This window comes from Heloderma suspectum, chromosome 10 (genome assembly GCF_057233095.1).
Source record: "Heloderma suspectum isolate Gila_16-S chromosome 10, 16-S_ref, whole genome shotgun sequence".
Classification (NCBI taxonomy): domain Eukaryota; kingdom Metazoa; phylum Chordata; class Lepidosauria; order Squamata; family Helodermatidae; genus Heloderma; species Heloderma suspectum.
Genome location: NC_139467.1, coordinates 24635941 through 24659548, shown reverse-complemented (window position 1 = coordinate 24659548; position 23608 = coordinate 24635941). Strand labels below are relative to the sequence as shown.

The 23608-nt window shown below is 47.0% G+C and overlaps 1 protein-coding gene across 1 annotated transcript in view; it reads left to right on the top strand.

Annotated features, from left to right (window-relative positions):
- The first annotated feature begins 455 nt into the window (after nt 1–455).
- Nucleotides 456–23608, top strand: part of HIVEP3 (HIVEP zinc finger 3) — a 386475-nt gene continuing 363322 nt past the window's right edge. Inside the window, exons 1-3 of the mRNA XM_084815566.1 lie at nt 456–1922; nt 4190–4374; nt 21862–22029. The gene's annotated coding sequence lies outside the window, so the exon portion shown is untranslated. The remainder of the gene's footprint in view (nt 1923–4189; nt 4375–21861; nt 22030–23608) is intronic.

Genomic DNA, 23608 nt, shown 5'->3' with positions numbered 1-23608 from the left:
AGGCTATTCTAACTGGCAGAGCTAGGAGCCTTCTGTCTGGAATTACCCCAAATTTAGAGCTGGAGTTGGAGGGACATTTAAAATTGTTCCAATTGTTAGGTAATTGAAAGTTATTTTTCTTGCAATTTTATTTACTTCAGCCTAAATGTTTTTTTTTTGGGGGGGGACCAAAAAAAGTGTGTGTGTGTGTGTGGGGGGGGAGTTCATCTGGTTTGCAGACCTTTTAAAGACAGAATAGTAAACTGGTTTTTAATTATTTGTTTGTAAAAAAATAATAGAGGGGCAGAGAAAATTCAGTGGGGCTGCCCTCCCAGCCCCCCTAGCTACAGGCCTATCCAGGTCCAGCTACCCCTGCCTAAAATCACCCCCCATCACCACCACTCCCAGTCACATATCTTTCATTGGGAATGGCAGTCCTGTTTTCCTGTTGGATTTCTCGCTCAAGGCAGAGGCGAATCTGAAGCCTGGTGGGGGTGATGGAAGGGACTTGGCTGAACTCTTTTTTAAAAAGCTCTTTCTTTCTTTCTTTCTTTCTTTCTTTTCTTTCTTTCTTTCCCTACAGCATTGGCCGGTGCTCCAGTCCTCTCCCTTTCTTTGATGAAATCTCTCCCGCTTGGATTGACACAGTGACCCGACGCTGGGCGGATGAGAGAGAAGTGGCGGGTGGGTGGTGGTGGTGGAGGGCGATTGAGAGAGGAAGAAACTGCAGCCGGCCCGTCGGTGCCAAGATTTCGCTGAGTTCAGGCTGCTGCTGGCGCTCTGGGCAGCCAGCAATGCTGAGGCTGTTGACATTTCCGGTCGCAAGTGCCCAGCCAATTGGCGATCACAGGCGGCTCGCCGGAGCAACGAGACGCGAAATATGATAATTTCCCCCCCTCTTCTGCTGAAGGCGGCGGCGGAGGAGTGGAGCGGGGTGGGAGAGAGCCGCTGGATCTCCCGTACTTGGCAAAGCCAGGACAAGCCAGGCAAGAGAAAGAAGAGACTGGCCAGAGCTTCATTCCTAGTTAAGAGGTGCCGGGGCCTCCGGTCGACCTCAGAAGCGCACCGCCTCTTCCTTCTTTCTCATCCCACCCGGTGTGGCGGACAATGTACTCTGCACGCGCTCAGAGGCCTCTCTCCTTGCCATCTTCCCGGGACTGAAGTCTTCGTGTTGAAACCGATTGGGGTCTTGGAAGGGAGCGGGGAGAGCAGTCCGTCTGGGGCGCACGCCCACCTGTGGCGGACAAGGCGCTCTACAGATGCTCACAAGTCCTTATCGCTTTACCAACTTCTGAAAGGCTGGAATACCGGTTCGGGGGCTGACCGGGTGCTCCGTGGGGAGTCCAGCCGGGGGCTCAAGCCTGCCAAGAAGCCCCGAGGGTAGACGACGCACTTTGCACGCGCTCAGAGGCCCCTTCCCCACGCCAGCTTCGAGGACTGAGCTTTGGCGCTGAAAATAGGTTCGGGGACAAAAGAGCCGCCGGGGAGGCCTCCTGGCTCGGATTAAGCCCCCCCCCGCCCCCGCACCGGCCGTCGTCGTGTGATGCCTCCTGTCCGATGGGTCGGCGGCTCGATGTGCGGTACTCGGGGAGAAGGATGCTCTCCCGGGGCGCCGGAACACGCGTGGAGAAAGCGGTAGAGGGCTTTTTCCTCCTCCCCCCGGCTCTTTAACGTTCCTCCGGCGCTCAAACTGTCTTCGGGCTCGTTCTTTTCTGGACTTGGTTTGAGGTGCTCAGCACCACCTAGACGACTTTCCGCCTAACGCGTTTCTCCTTCTCCTTCTTTAATTGGCGGAACAGGCCCATCAATTTGGATTGCGGGGGTGGACTGTTTGTTGTTGGACAAATACTTGCGGGGGGGGGGGTGGGAAGAGAGAAAAATCCTTCCGGAAAACATCTCACGTCCAACTTCCCAAACTGCGCTTCCAGCCTCCTTTGGACGCGGTAAGTCGACTTTTGAGTGGGGCTTCTTTGGAAAGAGACACGAACTCGCACCCCCGAAATGGGAGAGGAGGGCGAACGAACGGCAGCCGTCACTTCTCTTTTCTCCAGCCCTCTCCCCACACGTGCGTCCCTGCGTGTTGTTGTAGAAGAGGGCTGGAGGGGGGAACCGATGGCTTTCCAGATGTTCGCTGAACAACTGAACTACACCTCCCATCCTCCGCGACCATCGGCCTGCTGCGGGCGATGGGAGCTGAAGTCCAACGGCACAGGTTTCCCTCCCCATTTTAGATCGTATTTCTTTTCTTGTGTTATTGTTGTTGTTAAGATACCCACAGCCGACAGCAGCCGACGACACCCCCATCAGATGGATTGTCGTATCGAAATAACCGGTTTTTAGGCCTCCGTCCCTATCCGCAGTTATTTGGGGATAAGCCCCGTTGAACCAATGGGGTTTACTTTTGAACCGACGAGATGCATAGGACTGAGCTGTAAACAGATTAACTTCGAAATTAGGAGTCGGGCTACAATGCGCGGGTAATTGGGAGTAAGCGCTCTGAACTCTATTCCAGGATAACAGTCCCGTTCCAGTGCCATCCTTGCGTATGTTCTCTCAAGTAAGTCCCACTGTACTCAATAGAGCTTACTCTCCCAGCTAAGTGTGGGCAGGATTGCAGCCTTACAGCACAAGCCTAGGCATGCCTACTCGGAAGTAAGTCCCACGGTGTGCAATAGGGCTTACTTTCAACTAAGTGTGTCTAGGAAGGATTGCAGCCTTGGTTTGCCACACGCACAAGCCATCCTGTGGCACCTTAAAGATCGATGGTACAATCCTATATGTCCACTCGAAAATAAGACGGATTGAGTTCAATGAGGTTTACTTCCCAGGTAAGTCTGTATACGACTGCAGGCTGAATGTGCCTTATGCGTTGGTGGACAAGTGCCCACTTTGTCCCACGACCATGCCACAATAATCTTTTAATCTTTACAGTGCCACGGGACACTTTTATGTGTCCGCTGAACCCTAATCATCATACTCCCGAGTAAGCATGATGATTAGGATCGGTTTCCACAGGGCCTTCGGATTTCCGTAGAGCTCGTTTCTAGAGCCAGGCTGCGATCCTGTCCACATCGAAGCGGACGCAAGTCCCACTGAACTCAGCGACACTTGAGGTAAAAGCCAACATATGCCCTACTTAGAGTAGACCCATTGAAATGAGTGGGGCTTCAGTTATTCATTTCAATGGGTCTACTCTAAGTAGGGCGTACGTTGGATTTCACCCTTAATTTGGAGCCCAACACCCACAGGATCGGGTTCTTAAAAGCGTGGTGATGAGGATGCGCGGTTACTTGTACCTTGCTTGGAAGTGCAAGTTCCATTGATCAGTGTATCCACAGCGACCCGACTCTCGAGTTCAGAGAGAAAAATACAATTAAAAAGAAAAAGAAAAAAGAAAGCAAAAAGAAGCAGCAGCTTGGGATCCGGGGGCGACCCATACTCGAAAGGAGGCAGCTTTGACACCAGCGGGGCTTACTTCCATGTAGACATGCGGGCTGGAAGTCTAGTTCGAGGCGAGTGCAAAAGTTCTCCGCCCCTCGCCACCCACGGTGCCCGCTTCTGGCATTCAATTGCGTGGCACTGGCTGGGTATTTTTGGTCCATCGAGCCACCGCCGCCCGCCTCTGAAAACCCCGACTGCCTCCCCCCACCCCCGCGACTAATTGGTGTACTGTATCTTTAAAATCCTCTTTCCAAAAGGCCTAGATAGCGGGGGGGGGGGGGGAGACACACACACAGAGCGGAGATAGACAGAGAGGCTTGCTGTTTTGCCTCTAGAAGAAGAAGAAAAGGCAAAGGCAAAGCAAGCAGCAATTCCGATTATGATGCGGCTTCTCCGGGCGGAATTTATTCCCCGCTGTCCAGAGGCGGCAGGAAGAAGCTTCCGTTTGGGTTTCTTCTTCTTCTTCGGCGGCGTGGATTATTTTTATTCCGAAGAATAACAGAGAAGGATTGGTTCCGGCTGGAGCATGCTCACAAACTGCAGAATCTCCCATTATTGAGCAGCCTGGGGTGTTGTGGTTTCTCTCCCCCCCCCCCGCGTCCCTTCCCAAAATTGATTTTGTTTTGAATCTGCCCTACAAACCACCACGAGTGACCTGTCTCCCCCCCACACACACTCCCTCCCTTTAAGAAATTGCGTGCATTCTTCTTCTAGCAAGATGACATAATAATCCCCTTCTTCAATCCTCCCCCCCCCCCGCTTGAAACAGGTGTTAAGTGAAGGAATAGGAAATAGCACCGGCGGATCATCGGAACGTTTCCTAAAGAAAGGGATCAAGGCAGCAAGTCTCTCTCCCCCCCCCCCCCGCCACCCACCAGAAAAAAAAAAAGAAAAGAGGAAAGAAATTGAGAGAAAGAGAGAGAGGGAGGATTTGCCTGCAGCCAGACAGCCGAGGTAAGGCAATGGTGCTTTTCCATTTTTTCTGCCTGCCCCCGTGCTGGTGTGTGTGTGTGTGTATTTTCACTATTGGTGCTGCAGCTGCTGGGTGTTTTGTTTTTGTTTTAAATTTTTGCTGGTGGAAGGAGGCAGCACATCGGATCAGATTCCATTTTGCCAGGGCTTCTTGTGCCAAGATGTCAGGTCCCCCTTTGGGAACATTCGCTGCCTGGGGTGGGGTGTGTGTGTGTGTGTGTGTGTAGGCAGGGGTGTCTTTTCCCCAGGGTGGGCTTTGAGCACGGGCAGCTCTCGGTACGGCTGATGGGTGCGAGCTCGGTGCCTGAAGTAACCTTTTGCGGTGTCAACTAGCGGATGTTAACCCTACCTATGCCTCGGCGGACTTGGTTGGGCCCCCTTTTTCGAAGGCCTTGCGCAAAGGTGGGGCGAAAGGGGGCCAGCCGGGAAGCCGTGGTGTGAAAAGGCTATGCAGGCCTGATACCTGGTGGAGGGCCAAAAAATGGATGAGTGAGCGATGCTTTTTATTTTGGGGAAGGGAGGGTGAAAAGTGAGAAGAGTCAAGCTGTGAAATGGTAAGACCCCCCCCCCCCCGTCTTCAAATGCCTTCTTCGGAGGTAAAACCTCTCCTATCCATCAGTATTTTTTGTTGGTAAGCCTGTATGTGTTTGGAGAGACAGTTGTGAATATGCCCCTATGCTTGGTGGAGAAAGAAGAAAAAAATCATACTAATAATGTTGCCAGGAGTCTGCTCTGTGCTGCAGTGATCTTTCTGATTAAGTAGCCTTGGAAGGGGCATGAATTTGTCGTCACCACTTGATGTAGCCAGATTTTCTTTTGCTAGTGGATCAACAGGAGGCCTCTGTGTTTGTGCGTGTGTGTCAGGCGGCAGGCAGGCAGCAAAGCCCCTTTGGGTGAGGGCAAAGCTCTTTCCTCCTGTTGCGCTGAATGCAAATAACTGAGCAGAGCAGAGGCATGTTCCACCAGCGTTGCACCTTTTCTGCATAATGTGGTTGGTGTGGCTTTAGTGCATGGTCCTGGTTGCTCATGGTGGATCTTTGCCACAGCAGATGTCTAGAAAAAAAAAGTGTTGCATAGTCTATGTCCCTGGCTGGGCTCACCTGGATCTCTACCCATCACCTCTTGCTCCCAATCAAAAGGTGCTGGCTACTACCCTTTTTCCATATCCAAGTGATGATGTGACATCTAGGCAGTGTTCAGCCGTTGGGGGGGGGGGGGCTCTCCATCCTTTTGGGGCCAGTTTTTCCAGGATCTCGTCTTCCAAGCAGGTGAGCGCCAAACCCTGCAGAACGCAGCAGCCTCACCTCATGCAGCACCTGCTTTCCTGCCTGCCTATCTTGTGCATGCACGAGATCTTTCTGCTGGGTTTCAAGGGAACTGCAAAGCTGCGATTGCAGCAGTGACTGCAGAGGGCTGTTCTCTGTGTGAGGCAAAAAAAGAGGAAAGTCTTAAGGGCACCCGAGTGCACAATCTGGCCAGTCGATTGCTGGGTGGTAATTGGCCCAATTATTACATAACAATAGAGAGGCAGATGCAGTGTAAGCAAAGCTCTGTCTTTTAGTGGATTAATGAGAGCTCCAAATAGGAAAAAGGGAGGTGTTTTTTTTTCTGATCAGTTAACCATTTCCTGCCAAGGTTTACCAGTCTTTTACTGTAGACAAATGGGATATTCTTCTGGCAAAATGAATGTCCCTAAGAGTCCCTTTCTGTTTGTTTGTCACAAACATAGGTTCATTGTCTTCCTAAGGTGCTGCTTATAACATTTACCTGAGCTCATTGTTCTTGCTCAGGTGTTTATCACACTCTTGGTAAACAAGGAGTGCTACTAAACTTCGAGGCAGAATCAACAGTCAGTAACAGAGCATAAAACCGGATTATAGAAAGTGAGGTGGTCTGCATCTAATGCTAAAGTATGGTTATGAGAATGGGCCAGCGAACCTCGGTTTTGTATGCTCCCCTCTCCCACCCTCTTCCAGCAAAGTTGTGAGGAGTTTGGAAGGTTGTGCTTCCATTTTTTATTCCCCACATCTTGTCATGTTGTTCATCCTCAAGAAATGGTTATTAATCCTAACCATGGTTTGTTTTAACAAGCCAACTTCAAACCTTGGTTTACGAAGCTGGCTTGGTTGTGGTTTATGTAAAAGAGAAGCTTCTGATCTCCTTATGGCTGCACTGGAAGAGAAGAGTGGAGTGTGCCAGTCCAAGGTTTAATATTATGTGCAAACTCTCCTAGAGATACTAGAAGGCTGCATTTGGCTTTTCATCAGAGAAGATATCTGACATTTAATAACATCAGTCATTAGATATACATGTGTGTTAAAAGAGTTTGTATTTCATATTTTAAACAACTACATTGTTCATTTTGTAGGATTTTGTCCCTTACAAAGACTTGGATGCAGCTTGAAATACTGGGCCTTAGTAACACAATCTCCTTTTGCACTTAAGTTATTGATTATTGATTTTCTGCTCTGTGTTACTTGAGTGTGACTCTCTGCTAGACTATTAGTGACATCTGGCCAGAATGTTTACATGACCAAATGAAACAACTTATTAGCAATGGTAATAACTACGATCTTAATGCATGGGTGAAAGGGTTTGCTTATTTCTCGCTTTAAGGCAGTGACGGCAGTACTGTGAAATTTTCACAGCCAATAGGTGTGGAATTGCTATTGCTATAATTCTGCCAGTTGAACTGCAAGTTGTGAACGTTTGGGGTAATACAACGACTTGGTACAGGAAACTATTCTTGATGATAACTACATTCAACCAGTCCCAAGTCTGAGTTTTGAACTAAATCCACCCTTCAGGGGAGCGTTATAATTTTAAAATCTCTTTGTAGAGGTTCCCAAAGGAGCTGCATATATTACCCCTTTCCGCAAGATAAAGAATAATTTCCTATACCCTTTCATATCTTTAAGTGGGCAGTCTCTAGGACCTGGCACTTGTGTTCCCAGGCCTCAGATCTTAGAATGGAGTGGGTCCATTCACCTGCTTCCTCTTCCTCTTCTGTCTGTGCTCCAGAACACACTAGGAGCCATAGAGGAGTCATCTTTGGCTTTTCCTTGCCTGCTTTTAAATACTTGCAGGCAAGCCTTGCATGCTCCCACTTCCTGTCCCCCTCCCCTACGATTTCCTGTAGGGGCAGGGATGGCAGGCACATTGCCATGGCAATGGGGATATGCCTGCCATCCCAATTGCCATGGCAACATGGTTGTGTTGCTTTCTTGCTGCTGATTTTGCTGATGCCCATTGTTGTCATGGCGATGGAAGGCATGGCGACTCTTCTGCCATTGGCCTGATGTTTGATGTTGTGTGCTAGGCCTCAGTTCCTCAAGATTGGCCAGAATTGGCCCTAGGATTACATTTGCTACATTTGTTTTCACAAAGCTTCTGTTATTATCAAAAATTAACTGCTCTGTGGTCTTGAATACATGACTGTTGTTTTATAGCTATTTTGGCACTTGGCTGTACCTAGGACTTTGTAGAGTGGTTAGAGTGTCAGATTAGGGCCTAAGACCATGGAGATTCAGGTTTAAATTATTATTCAGCAATGAAAGTCACTCTGTGACCTTGAGCTAGTTGGTATCTCCCAGCCTATCCTACTTCACAGGGTGGTTGCGAGGGTGAAATAATATAATCTCTACTAAAAGGAATCGGGCCCATCCCAAGGCACCCAAATTCAGTGCCAGAGAATGTTGATTTTTATGACTTGCATAATTTATGCATGCACGTTTGTGTGTGTGTGTGTATCTATATCCATATTTTATTCTGCTTCTGGTAGTTGTGGGAAGGGGCAATATACCTATGAAACTCCCTGGGCACCAAAATCTAGGTTAGGTCCCTCGTTGGTTTCTGCAGTTTCCACAGGAATTGCCCACACACTTCCAAAACCCACTTCAGCATCCTTAAGGCCTAGAAACCTATAATTTTTTTAAAAAACAAAACAATGAAAGCTGAGATTCTCAGGATGCCATGTTCTGCTGTCATTGGCTGGAAATGCTACTCAACGTGTCTTGGTTTCTCACCAAGGGTGCTGGGGTTGTCGTCCAGCCATATCATCCACAAGGGGAAAAGATGGATATTGCATCAATTCCCACTCATGCCAGAGCCCTCTGCCGCCTGCTACCCCCTTCTCCAAGGCGAGCCCTTTTCTTCTTGGGGGAAGGAAGAAGGGAGAGTAGGCAAATCAAAGCAAGGTAAGGTGTGAGCAGAACTGAAGCAGGGGGTCTGCTCAAGATGGGCTGCACCCACCTTGATTTGGCTCACTGTCATTCGAGCAAGGGCACACACATAGTTGAACCCCCCCCCCACTATTTTGAATTCTTGCGTCCTCCCTACTAATAATGTCTGCATGATAGACAGAAATTGAGCACGTGTAGCTTCTTCTATCAATGGCATTTCTGCAGGCTACACAGTTGTTAAAGGGTGTAAAACCTCTTCCAGGGGAACAAAGGTGTCAACTCTTGCTGGCACAAGCTGTAAATGAGAAGAGACCCAGGGAACAACATTCCATCTAAAAGAACAACAGGGAGGTTTGTCAGTGATTCAATGTAGTTGCTGGATATCTATGCACAAATATATATTGTTGCTTTCATGAAGTTCTTCGTTCCCTGGGGACTGTTGAACAATGGGAGTCACGCTTTAGTTTATTCTAGTTTAGTTTATTGCTTTGACTTTAGTTAGAGGTGGATAGGGCCCTGGTTTCTTTTTTTCTTTTTAGTAGAATCACAGTGACCTTGACTGATGCTCTCTGGGCATTCATCACATTCCCTGAAGTATTAGGAAAATGTTAACTTGAACATGGTTGCACAATATTGCTTTGTGAGGCTTTGACCAAGCAACAAGCTGCATTTTTGTGTCGCTTTGAGTTTGGCAAAATAATCCTCGCTTTCTGGCGTCTGCCCTGTTTGGGTCAGAAAGGTTGCATGTCTGTTGCACCACAAAACATGAGTCTTAACTGGAAGGCTCGAATGCCAAGTGTCACGGCTCCTAGCCAAAAGAGGCTACACAATGTCAAATTGCTTATGCCTGCACAAGTCCTGGTTTATCACTAGGCTGCAAAACTGTTCTGGAGGCCTATAGTAAAAGTTCAGTCCTTCTACCTGCTAGGCCAGAGTTTCCCAACCTGGTGGCCACTGAATGAACTCCCATTAGCCCCATAGCCAGCATGGACAATGGTCAGGGATGATGAGAGTTGTAGTCCCAAACACCTGGAGGATGCCAGGCTGGGAAAGGCTGCACTATACTCTTTTCTGGTGCTAATGAAGGAATGGTTTCACTAGTGTGTGTGTGTGTGTGTGTGTGTCTTGCAGTGTTCTGCTTGCTGTTAATCCATGCTTTCTAATGCATGCAGGGCCAGCCTTGCCATTGGGGAGAGTGAGGCAGCTGATCTTAGATGTCACAAAAAGGCAGTAAATTGTTAGCTACTTCATTTATTAATGTTGCATTTTTACAGCCAAGGTAGGCAGAGGTGCTTATGGGAGTTTCTGCCTTTGGTGTCAAAATAACTTGACTAGGCCTGGGTGCTGTGCACCTTGACTTGGGTGAGTGGGTTGGGGAACCACTTGCTACTCCACCTCAGGAAGCAAATGTCTTGGGCCCACATGCTCGGCGTCTCTGCAAAACTAGCCACCCAGTCCTGGTGTTGGCATGTGTCACACTTGAGCACTTGCCAGGCTCCAGTGACATGCAAAACATCTGCTAAGAAGGAAGAGATGGAATATGTGCACAGTGCCTTTTGATTGGTAGCACTAGGAGCTCTCTGTCTGGCAGTGACACTGACCTGGTTCACACAGCACAACAAGCCAGAATTTGGGTTGAGTGTGGGTTGCCGTTGAACCATGGGTTGTTGTTGAATTGTGATCTGCTCTGTTGTGTGAAACCAGTTGTGCTAAGAAACCACGGTTTGTTAACCACAAAGAGAATGCCATGAAGAGAACTGATAGGTTGTTGTTGGGTTGTGAACTGTGGGTTGTTTGTGGTTAACAAACCAAGTTTTTTTTAAGCATGGCTGGGTTCACACAATACAACAAGCCATGGCTCAACGACAACCCACACTCAACCACACTGTGGCTTGTCATGTTGTGTGATCCCAGCCACTGTGTTGGGGGCATTCTGGGAAATTTAAATTGCAGACAGACCCAGCATTGATTAGAGCACTGTTGTTGCTGTCTGCTGCTGCTGTGTCATAAAATCTATATATGATGTACCTCCTTGGTGCTTTTGGCTATGTTTGCATAGAGGATACAAATCTTAGCATCATGATTGCTGGTATTTGCTTCTGGCCTAATTTTATTTATTTATTTGTTTGTTTGTTTTCTTTTATTTATTTATAGTGGTTTTATCTCCCAATTTCAGCCAAAAAGGCCCCTAGATCAGCTTATAGATGCACTATGATAAACATTTGAGGCCATCCTCAACAAGGGAGAAGGCCTTTTTGGTGGTGACCCCTAATTGTGGCATGTTCTCCTCAGTGAGGTCTACCTGGTGCCAACATTGTCATCTTTTCAGGGCCAGGTTAAGACTTTCCTCTACTCCCAGGCATTTGACAGCATATGATGGGGCTTTAAAAAATAAAATAAAATCCTGTCCTGGTAGTTTTATTATCAATTGGTTTGTATCTTGTTTTAAAACTGTTTTACTTTTTTGGGGGTATTTTAATGACTTTTATATTATGCTTTATCATGCTGTGAACTGCCCAGAGAGCTTTTGGCTCTTAGGGCTTTGTATGATAGTAGTAGAACCTTAAACCTGGCCCAGTAGCGAATAGACAGCCGGTGTTGCTGTTTCTGGTGTTTATCCAGGACTCCGCAGTCTCATTCAGGCGGCCTCTGATGAGGAAAGAGGAGCCTGAAGCTTCCTCCCTACCCTGGAGCTGCAGGAATGAGAGAGGGAGATGATTTTCATCCTCCCTTGCTGTCCCAAAGTTGGGCTGAAGCCTAGGATTCACTTTGGTGTTGTGCTTTCTGGGCTCAAGATCAGACAAGCTTCTGCCTCCCCTGCTCAGCTCCCCTGTATGTGTGTGTAGCACAAGATGGCCTAGTTGCTGCAGTGCCATAACTCAAATGTTCCTCTTCGCCTCTTTGGCTCTGAGCTGGAAAGGGGAAGTGAAGGCATGTGGATTTGTCTCTGCGCTTGGTGAGCGCTCCAAGCACCCAACAAGCAGAGCACCAATACAAACCTCTGCCTCGAGGAGCTCACCTTGCCTCTTCCCTAGCTCCATGCTGGGAGGTGGAGAGGGGAAGCAGGGGGTTGTCTGTGTTTCAGAGGTGTAGAGTGAGTTCCAAGACCCTAGGGAGAAAGGTGTGGTCCTGGCAACCACAACGACCAGCCCAAACGTGCATTTAGCGCAACGATGCCAACCAATGTGCTCAGCACAGAGAAGGAAGACCTTGTATACCAATTGGGGACATAACGCAGGAATACTTGTCAAAGCCTTTCCTCAGATTATGGACACGAGGTTAATGCATGTTTAACACATGTTTTATGCACGCTTAATGTGCAATCCTATGGGTTGCGCCTTTGTGAGATGGAATTTTCCAAACTTGGAGGCTTCTGCGTATCCAGTGCCCTGCTGAGCTGCTGACAGCAGAGTGGGAGGAGGACAGAGGTGATTATCACCTGCAGTCCTCTGTGTTTGTTTGTTTTCTCTAAATCAGCCTCTGACCCCATCTGGAGAGGGCGTCCTGGCTAGGGCAGAATAGGTCATAGGATTACTCATAACCTGGCCTCTCCTCTCCCCCCCCCACCGAAATGCCCCCTTTTCCTACCCTCCAAGGCTGCTTCTGTGGTTTCAGATACTGGACTCCCCCTTTTGAGGTCATAGCAGCACCTACGGCCTTGGAGGAGGGATGCCAAAAAATCCTGTGGTCCTGGGGATGTTCTTCTAGGACCATAGGATTGCCCTCCCCAACAGAAAAAAGTCCTAGAACTTGTAGGACTCCCCCCTGATCTAAATATATATAGGATTGCTCCTTACATGTCATTTGTTATTAGGAAGAACCATAAAGGAAGCTGCCAAGGGGCCAGTGGATTGCACCTATATTTTTGTCTGTAAAGTAAAGGGAGGAAATGTTAAATGTACTACTCTCTGTGAACAACTACATTTAAATGTGCTGCATTTTTGTTTGTTTGTTAGTTTGCCTTAGTATTTGAAAAATTAATACAAACATTAAAAAGAGAGAGGCAAGATCTCGTCCAGGCTTCCATTCCGGGTTGCTTTCCATAAAGCTGGAGCATGTGTTTTTTTTGTTTTTGTTGTTTTCTCTTTGGAATTTAAGAAGTTCCATTGATAGTGTCACCTAGCAACTTTTCTTCCTGGAGGCAGTGGAGGAGGTGGTGGTGGGTGGGGATGAGCAGTTGGACAATTATGGCAAATGCAACTAATGTTATGAATGATGCTTTAATTCAGGCATGTCCAGGGAAACAAACTTTGATAGGGAACACCAGGAAAAGAGCTAAATTCCTGCTGTACCTCATTTGCTTGGAATGCATCTCACTAACATAAAAGCAAAGCATGTCATGACAAAGCTGTGTGAAAGTACTAGCTGTGATTCTGTACATCTTTATTTATTACTGTGTTACGTAACAGAAGAACTAGAGGAAGAAAACACACTTTAATTTCTAAGCCTGAATTTCTTTCTTGGTTGCTAAAGGCCAGCAGTGCTTCTAGCTGTTGATGAGTGCCCTTGATTTTATATTGATATGAACTTTGCAAAGAACACTTTAATATTAATATTATGGTCTAATACAGAAGCTGGTAATGTAGGGTTGGATCCTAAGAACTGTTGGCAGAAGGACATTGACAGAAAGGGACCACCCCCCTGCCGTGCCCTCTGGAAATCCTCTCTTGAGGGTAGGGATATTGGAGAAATCTGCAATGGAACCAAATGATTTCAGATTTTGAAGCATCTGACCAGAGGATTCTGCAGTGAACTGGCTTTTCCCCTGTCAGGCAGATTCCATGGACTTGCAGACTGCCTTTCTAACTTTCCCAATTTTGTGCAAATTTTGTCATTGAAAAATATGCATTTTTTTAAATGGCCCAAAATGTGCATTTCCCTATAGGCTAAAGTGTGAAAATGCACATCATGGGAGATTTAGTGCATTTTGAGGAAATTTGTGCATTTGTGCAAATTTGGGAACCAAAAAAAAATCTGGTTCCGTCGATGGGCGGACCGCGGAATGAAAGGCGCCTGACAATCTGTGAAACATAAACGGAATGGATTTTACACAATCCATACATCCGTACTTGAGGATCAGGGACCCTTCTGAACATGGTGGGTGTAAAGTATGAAAGAGCTGCTGGACATAGCCTGCATGGATTGTGCTTCCTGGGAGGAACTAGGAAAGAGCAATGCCCATTGCTCCTGGCTGAGGAGAGAGGCAGCACAGCCTGAGCAAACTCTGTAGAAAAACCTTCATTTAAATAAAAAGTTTGTTTGGCAAAGTGAGTCTGATTGAAGGTTGGTAGATTGCTCCTCATAGAATCAAACAGTGGGACTTGGCTTGGAGAGCTGTTAGTGGTGGGGAGAATCCTTGGAAGGACTAGGCTGATCTTGGGACTCTTTCATGCCCATCACTACAGCAGCAGTATTACAGCAGGAATGGGCAGACTTCAGGCTAGTGTGGCCACCAGTGAATCATCAGAAAAGGGGATAAAGAAGAGGACAGCAATTTGCATATGCTAACTTATACACATAGATGTAAATTTAGAAATAATTCAAATGGAAGTATAGTTCATATATTTCACCATAGTGTGGATGACTGTGCCTTCTCCATCTGCTGTCCAGGGGCTCTTGAAGGGCAACAGTTCTCACGGTGCAAATTGGACTTGGACTGGACAGCCCTTCAAAGAGAGGATTGTCCTCTGTAAAAGAGAATACATGGCCACCTTAATTCAGATTTGCAGGATCTTTGTGTGTGTATGTGTAACAGTTGAAAAATCCACCAACTGGAGTCAAATGAAAAATAGTAACTTAGGGGCCACTTAGAATTAAGGAACAGGGTACCTCTGAGTGCATGCTCAGCTCAGAAATTTGTTTCAGCATCAGAAGTGAGCTCACAATTCTTCTACCCAGAAACCCCCCTATGGTCCTTCCCCACACCAAGGATTTTTCATTTCAGCAGCCTAATTTGGGTCGGGGGGCCTTTTTCATTTGTTGTTGTTAGACGATTGGGAATCCGAAAACCTTGCGGAGTGCTCCTGCAAATCAGCCAGAGAACTATCAGGAGATCCCAATCTTCCTTCTGCCCATGCATGGCGTTAAGTCTGCTCCTCACTGTCACCCATAGTGTTCAGCAGACGCAGCTGAGATGTGAACTATGATCTTACCCAGGCTGCTTGGAAAACGTATGTTGGGAGGAAAGGTTTCTTTTCTTTCTTTTCAAATAATAATTGAAAAACAAAATATGGTTAGCCATTCAGTGGTCTGTGAAGTAGCATGGCATATGGCAAACACAGAGGAGGGACCATAGCTTAGGGTAGACCACATGCTTTGCAGGCAGAAGATCCCAGGTTCAGTCTCCAGCTTTTCCAGTTTAAAAAAGGACCAGGTAGTAGGCGATGAGGGAGAGAGCAAGAGCTGTGACTGAAGCCCTGGAGAACTGCTGCCAATCAGAGTAAACAGTCCTTGGCTAGATGGATATATCGACTGACCTCCCATAAGGCAGCTTCCTGTGTTCCATTCGGAGCTTGCTTTCTCTCATGTTGAAGGCATCTTCCTTCTATTGGATGCTGGGTCACTGCACCGGTGGACTTGTTGCCCAAGTGTCTGACCAGTTTGCTCCCTGAGCTGGTTTCAGAGGTAACGCCAGTGGATATTTGTTTCTCAGTTATGTTTATATCCCACCTTTCCATCCCTTTCCCCAGGCATTCAGGAAAAGCTGGCCCAAGATATTTTGCCATCTGAGGTGAGGAACAAGGTGGCTCCCCGTCCTGTTCCATGTACAAAAGCTGACTAGACTGACAATTAAAGCTTTCTTCAACAGTGGTGATGGAACAGCATCCTCTGCCACACCTGAAGGCAGAGGACTAGCTTAGGGGGTGCAGGGCAGCTGTGTGGCACTCTGCTCTCTCCTCCAACACCTTGCTGCCACCTCTCAGCATCTGCCGCCTGAGGCAAGTGCCTCACTCTGCCTAATTGTAGGGCTGGCCCCAAGTTCAGGATGGCATACTTGGGGTATTCCCATCTCATTCAGATACTACACCTGCATAGAGTCAACAAGGCGACTGCATCTGGTGTCTTCAGACCTTGCATTCCCTACATGGAGGTAGGTAATTTGATGTCCTCCCAACTGGCCATGCTGGCAGGGGCTCATGGGAATTGCAGGCTTAAACATCTGGAGGGCAGCAGATTGTCTACTCCTTTCCTAGGCCAGGAGTGGGCAACTTGTGCTCCTCCAGATGTTTCGGCCTACAACTCCCATCAGCTCTAGCCAGCATAGCCAATGGGGGATGATGGGATTTGTAGGACAAAATATTGGGAGGGCACCAGGCTGACAAAGGCTGTGCTTTGGCCAATGAGGCTGTGTAGCCTGTCCCATTTATTTAGAAGCAACCGAGAGAGAGAGAGAGAGAGAGAGAGAGAAAACGAGAACGCGCGCGAGCAGAAGTGTTGTGGTAAATCTGGAAGTGCAGGAGCTCATCATGACAGTCCCTATAGTCAGGCCCCTAAGGAGAGTTTAAAAATCCAAGTGTCTACCTTGATCCCTATCAACAAACCAGTTCTAGCAGTTTTCATCACTACCAGGAGCAGGTCTTTTGTGAAGCTTAATGGGTCTTAATTGCACAGTTCAACCAAGCCACTCAGAAATAATATGCATTACAAAAGGGATAGATCATGGCAATATATGGTTACTGAAGAGCCCTGTTTCCCTCCCAGATACTGTGAGGACTGTAGCTAAACTCAGAGGGCACAGAGGGTTGGACTCGATGGTCTTATAGGCCCCTTCCATCCTTACTCTTCTTTGGTTCTATGAAGTATATTGGAGGTGGTGATGGTGGCAGATGATGTTAGTGTCTCTGCTAATAAAAAAGTGCCGGTGCCTTGTCCCTGTGAGCTCTGGCTCCACCGTGAGAGAGAAATGGCCCCAGTTCTCTGCCTCCATTGCTGTGACTACACTTGGAATAGAAACGGCATTGGCACAAATGACAGAATGAAAGGTTCTCTCCCAGGCTTAGAAAAAGCCACTCATCTGGGCAGGTAAGATTTGCCTCCAAGTGCTCAAACATTAGGGAAACTTTCCAAAACTTACTTCCTTCCTTCCTTCCTTCCTTCCTTCCTTCCTTCCTTCCTTCCAGGCCACAGATGATTGGCATAGGTTGGTGTGGGCTAGTAACTTGTGTTGACCAAGCGGCAAGGCAGTTCTCTTCAAAGGAAATGTTTTCACCACCATCCCGTGTCACCCTTAATTTTTTATTTTTTAAATTTCCTGTTACCTGCAATGGAAAGTCGCAATGGCACCACTCCCCCTGCTCTGGACTAGAGTTTTTATTTTATTTTAAGCAATACAATTGGAGGTAGGAAAGCAGCATTCCTTCTGGAATCTGTTGTCTGCAACAGCAAGACCTTCATGTTGCATTTGTGCATCCTCCCACAACCTGGTGCCCCACAGATGTGTGGGACTTCAGCTTCCAGCAAAACTAGTTGCGCAATGTTGGGAATTGTAGTCCAACACATCTGGAGGGCACCAGATTGGGGGAGGCTGGCTTTATGGTAAGGCAGGGGTAGGGAAACTGTGGCCCTCTAGATCTTTCCTGATGATGACTCCCAGCATCCCCAGCTATTGGCCATGCTGGGTGGGGCTAATGGGAGTTGACAACCAATAATATCTCAAGGGCCAGAGGTTTGTCATCCTTGTGGGAAGGACTGCTCATGCATATTTACATTCTGATAAGTATTGAGGAGTTTTGCCTTCGTCTGTACCCAGTGACATAGCTGCCTCACTTGAGCAATCTAGATGAGCTTTGCTAACCTCGTTTTGCATTCAAATACAAGAAGAGCTATGTTGGATCAGACCAAAGGTCCATCTAGTCCAGCATTCTGTTTATACAGTGGCCAACCAGCTGCCTGTGGGAAGCTCACAGGCAGGAAATAAGCACAATAGCATCCTCTGGCTCATGTTCCTTAGAAACTGATGTATAAAACCATACCCAGAGTCATTCCATGAAGTTGATTGGTGGGAGATTCAGGATGGATGAAAGAAAGTACCTTTCCACACAGTGCATGGTTAAACTATGGAATTCACTACCACAAGATGTAGTGATGGCCACCAATTTGGAAGACTTTAAATGCGGGTTAGACAAATTCTTGGAGGAGGAGGCTATCAATGGCTACTAGTCCTGATGGCTCTGTGCTGCCTCTAGTATCAGAGGCAGTATGCCTATCTACACCAGTTGCTGGGGAACATGGGTGGGAGGGTGCTGTTGCATTCACATCCTGCTTGTGGGTTTCCTGTGGGCAGCTGGTTGGCCATTGTGTGAACAGAATGGTGGACTAGATGGACCCCTGATCTGATCCAGCATGGCTCTTCTTACATTCTTATGTTCTGAAAACCCATCAACCGAAACCAATGGAAATGGAGGAGACTGTGACTAACTCCACAGTCACTAGTTGTGGTCATAACTGCTGTACTGATGTCTGGGAGAAAGGAACTTGCCGTATTGCTGGTAGGAATGTGCTGGCACCAATCTCAGTATGCAGCCAAAAGTTGTGTAAATGTTACAGTTCCAGCTGTGTTGGTTGAACTGCAGGTTACTACCACTTGATATAAACAGTGATGCTACTTTGGTGCTAAACTAACAGGTGCATTTTGGTTCCTCAACTGTATTCTGAATGGTATGGCTTAATGTACTAGGATTATTGAGGGATATCTCGAATGCATAGAATTGGTTTATAGGGTTTAAGTTAATCTAGACCAGAAGTTCTCAAACAGTGGTCTCTGGTCCATTGGTGAACTGCAAGCTCCATTCAGGTGATCTGTGGAAAGGTTGTGGAGGAGCTGAGAAATTATTCCTGCACTTGATTTCTCCCCCCCGCCCCCGACAACGGAGATTGAGGCTTTTTCTTTTCTTTTTTTAACCAAAGTTGGATTATTGAACAGGCTGACAAGTTCCTTGCTTAGGGCCCATCGTTTTCATAACATGGCTTTGCTGCCGTCTATGACTTATTTCCCTAAAGATATCCCAGTTAAAGGGGTCTTTCTCAGTGGCCTGGCAGATGGCCTGTGACTTTCATAATAAGTTGCTAGTTTTTATGATGGTACTGATGCTGATGAATATAGATATATTAAACTATGACTTATGTATGTGCTTTGATTTGTAGAACAAAAAAGTTTATTATGTGGTCTGCCAAGACCCTTGGCAATTTTCAGGTAGAGAACTGCTCTGCTGCCCCCTCTGCCACCAGCTGGAGGTTCATCCACAAGCTGGTCACAGGTAAAATGGTGGCGGTGGGAGTTTTTCCATGCTCTGTGGGCTTTAGACTGCCTCTCTGGGTTTAGTTGGGTTTCGGACTTGTTTCTCTCTCCACTCTTTTACAGTTGGCAAATTTATGTAATCAAAATGCTCCATCTGGACAGAGGTAGATGAGTTGGCTGCGGCACCAAGATATTTCAGTGCCAGAGGTAGAATATCTGAATAGAGGCTTCTACCCCTATGGCAAGAAAAAAAGCAACTTGACAAAACTGTCATCTTTTAATAATGCTCAAAATCAACTGCTTGAAGTGACCCCCTTATTTGACCCCCATGATAGAACCTGCTCACCTTCTAATATTGCAAGGGAAATAGCAGACTTGCCATTCAAAGGAGCACAACTGAAAGTGATCCTGAAGGCTTGAACAATAATCCTGTGTGTCTTGTCTGATTGAATTTGCTATATTGTCCTATACCCGCTCAGAATTTTGTAAGGCGTTTGCGTTTAGTTCTAATGACTGAGAAGATTAAAAGCAATTATGTATTATTTATGCATCCCACCCTTTCCCATGAAACTCGGGGTGGTGCGCACTGTCTTTCACTCTTATGTCATCACAACAACCCTGTGAGGTAGGTTAGGGTGAGAGATGATGACTGTCCCAATGTCATCCAAGAGGTTTTGTGGCTTGGCCTGCTTGTCGTAGTTCAGCACTATAATAACTATACTGGTCCTTGACCAGGAAAACAGACTTGAAAGTATGTCAGCAATAGGAGGTGGAGAAAAATCTTCAGCAACTGATCCTTTACATCTCTCCAGGGCTAGTAAAAGAAAGTCAAAAATATGCAAACTTTTATTTTGCTGATTCAGAATTCAGGTATCTTTTTGGCACAGGATGTATCTTGGCAGACATTTTTATTGGTATAGAACAAGTGTGACCTGTAACAAAATGTAGCAGCATGGAGTACTTCTGTTCAAGCTGCCAGACAGCCACACCCTTTTCCTGGATACTCTGCTACATTCTCCTCGCCCTGCTTCTCATTTCCCCTCTTCAATAGACATTTATTGTCCCATGTCCACTGAGCATGCTCAGTCCTCACTGGGTTTGTTTTGGTGGGTTCCTCTTCCTTCACAGTTTCCCCTCTGAAAGTTTTCGTTGTATTTCTGCAAACTTTGGGATTTCCCCAAGCCTGCAGATACCTCCTTCTTGAATGTGGATGGAGCCATTTTGGCTACGTAAGGATGGGCACTCAGAGAATGAGTCCATTCTTAGCATTATTATTATTATCATTATCAATATCATCATCATCATCTACATTTCTATACCACCCAATAGCCAGAGCTCTCTAGGTGGTTTACATATAGGATGTATACCTTGCTGTACCTAAGGTAGGGATGTATGTCAATTTCTAGGGATGTGCAGGGACCTCCCAATCTGACTCAGAAGCCGCTTCATGGCTTTGGAGGTGGGCCTAATTCGGCTCGGGCTGATTCAGGGCCCCCCCAACCTGACTTGGCCCTGAACCTGAAGCGGGATTTGGATAGTCAAACCCCGCTTTGGGTCCCCCCTGATGTCCCTGCACAAACCCCCAGCTCCTTACCTTGCCTCCGCCTCCTCGTCCTCCATAGCCACCACCATCTCCTCCATCACCGCCTTCTGCTCCCCTGCGGCCGCTGCCTCCTCCTTCTCCGCCGCTGCCATCTTCTCCACCGCAGCTGCCTTCTCCTCCTCCTCCTCTACTGCTGCCTCCGCCACTGCCTTCTCCTTGCCACTTCTCCTTGCCTTCTCCTCTGCTACCACCATCATCGCCACTGCCAGCTCCTGAGGCCTGGACATGCACCAGCTCTTATTGCAGGGAGTCGCCATTTTAAAAATGGCAACTCCCTGCAATAAGAGCCATGGCGTGTCCGGGCCTCAGCAGCTGGTGGTGGCAATGACGGACTAGGAGGAGGAGGAGGAGGAGAAGGTGGCGGTGGCGGCGGCGGCAAGGAGAAGGTGGCGGCAGCAGAGAAGGTGTTGGCATCAGAGCCAGCAATGGCGATGGTGATGGCAGTGGTGGAGGTGGTGACGGCGGAGGTGGCAGCAGCGGAGGTGGGCGGCTCAGGTAAGGACCTCGAGACACCAGCGTAGGTGGGCCAGGGGCGCCAAACCTCAGACGCACACTGAGCGCTTTGGAGAGCCCCCGACCTGCTCTGGGTTGCTTCGTGCCCCCTCCGCTTTGCCTCAGAGGGGGCTCAATGTGACCCAAAGCAGCCGCTTCGACTCGGGCTTCAGGCCTCGGGCCAAGGCGGTGCACAGCCCTACTGATTTCATTTCCGTTCGTAAACCACTGGAAAGTCACCCGTTCGCAACCTGTGTGTGAGTGCCTGTTCTCCAAAAATGTTTGCAAATTCCCGAACTTGTTGTTTGCAAAACTTGCACTTTAAAGTGTGTGCACTTTTGAAAGTGTGCACTTTTAAAAATTAGCATTTTCATGCTCTAGTCAATGGGGGGAAAGTGCATACTTTTGAAAAATACACACTTTTCCCATTGAAATGAACCGGGAAAAAAAAAATTTCAAACAAGGAAGGGAGTGAGGTGAACTGAGCTTTGAAGTGAAGTTTGGAGAATTTTGGTGAGCTCAAACATCCCTGGCTCTCCCATCCCTAACTTAAGAGACATCATACGATTTCTGCGATTTTAGGAGGGTCCTTCGGAGGGGACCATGTTTTAGCATTTTAAATCATGACTAAGCCCTGAAGCTGTTTAAGCCGTTTAAGCTGACCTTAAACCCCTAGATCAGTTAAACAGCTTGTAGCAATATAATGGCTTAGAGTTTTCTAAGCATCTTAAACAGATCTAAAGCTTTAGGATAAGGTTTCAGCCAAACTATAACATGATGTTTAATTTCTCAGTGGCCTTTAGCTAGCCAAGCCAGCTGATTATAAAGGTGAAAGCCTGGTTCTTTCCTTTCTCCTCCCCTCTCTGTATTTTTTTTTAAAGGCTGGACGTGGACAGTCAATCAACTAAAAGCATATAAGTACAGAATTGAGGGTGGCCATGTGTCCTCTTTTACAGATGACGGTCCTTGATTTGAAGGTGTCCTATGTTTGAAGTCCAATTTAAATCTATGTCCAGTTCAAGTCCAATTTAAAGAGAAAAAAACCCGTAAGAACAGTTGGCACTTGAACAACAGACTGAACAGGCGGGCACACAGGTCACCTGGCAACAGTCTTCCACACTATGGTGAGATGTACCATCAATTTAAATTATTATCTATCTATCTATCTATCTATCTATCTATCTATCTACTAATTAACATATGCCAATTTTATGCAAACTACTGTCCCCACCCTATTATTTTTGGGAGGGGGTGATGCATTTCCTCTTATTTAGTGATTCATAAGTGACCACCCTTACATCCTTAACTCTGTTCCCTTATGACCTTCTCTTCCATCAGTTGTTAAAAACTGCATTTGGTTACAAACTGTCTTGGATCACATGTGATCATGTTAGAGAGAAGAATGATCTGACAAGTGGCAAAATGCTTTTGGAAAATAGCCAGAGCATGTAGTCAGCTGTGACTCATTGGTAGAGCACCTGCTCTGCATGCAGAAGGTCTCAGGTTCAATCCCTGACATCTGCAGGTAGGGTCGGAAAACTTCCTGCCTGAAACCCTGGAGGGCTGCTGCCAGTCAGTGTCGACAATACTGGGCTAGATGGACCCAGGGTCTGACTCTGTATATGGGAGCTTCCTTTGTTCCAATGAAGGCAATGGCTGCTCTTTGATGCTTGGTATTCAGAGATATATTGCTTATGAATGTGGAAGCTCTATATACCTACTGAGGCTACCAGGCTTTGATAGACCCATCATCCACGAATTTGTCTGCTCCTTTTAAAAAGACATCTTAACTGAATGCCATTGCTGTAGGTTAATTATTCACTGTGCAAAGAAGTCCTCTCTCTTCTGTCAATCCTGAACGTAATGTCAATTAACTTAATTGAGTGTCCGGGAGCTGTAGCGTTATGAGAGAAGGAGGAAAAAAATGGTATCTCTTTACTGTCTCAATGTTATTCATAGTCTTACAAGTCTAAATTATCGCAGAGCTGTGTGCGAATGGTCTTTCAAAGTTTTCCACCCCACTTGGGGGCAGAGAAATTGGGAGTGGGGTGAACGATGTCACTGAATTTCTCTGGGGGAATAGATATTCTCCAACAGTTTCTCAGAGGTGGGGCTCACTGTTACTTGTGGCAGTAGGACAAAGCTTCTCTCTCTTTCTCTCTCTCTCCCTTCCCCCCACCACCGCAAGCATGGATGTACAGATTGTGTACAATCTGTTCCATCTCTGTTTCATGGATTGTCAGGCTCCTTTCGTTCCATTGTCTGCCCATCCATGGAATTGGATTTGGTTTTGAATTTGTGCAAATGCGCATTTGCACAAAGTTGCATGTGTAAAAATGTGCAAAGTCCCCCCAATACACATTTTCCCACTTTTCTATGGGGGGGGGAATGCACAGTTTGGGCTGGGTTTTTGTATTTTGCTTTTTCTTTCTGTGCAAAATTTGTGCAAAATTTGGGGAAGTTAGAAAATTTGTGCAAAATTTGGGGAAGTTAGAAAATGGGTCCACAAGTCTGCCGAATCCACCCAGCAAGGGGGAAGCTGGTCTGCTGCGGAATCTGTGGGTCAGATTCACAAAAATCCGAACTCATTTGGTTCTGTTGCAGATCTCTCCAACATCCCTAACTTTAAGTGGCAACATCAGCAATTGTGTTGGTAGCCTAGTCATCATTTTGCATCCTCTTCTCCTAGAACTGGCATTGCTC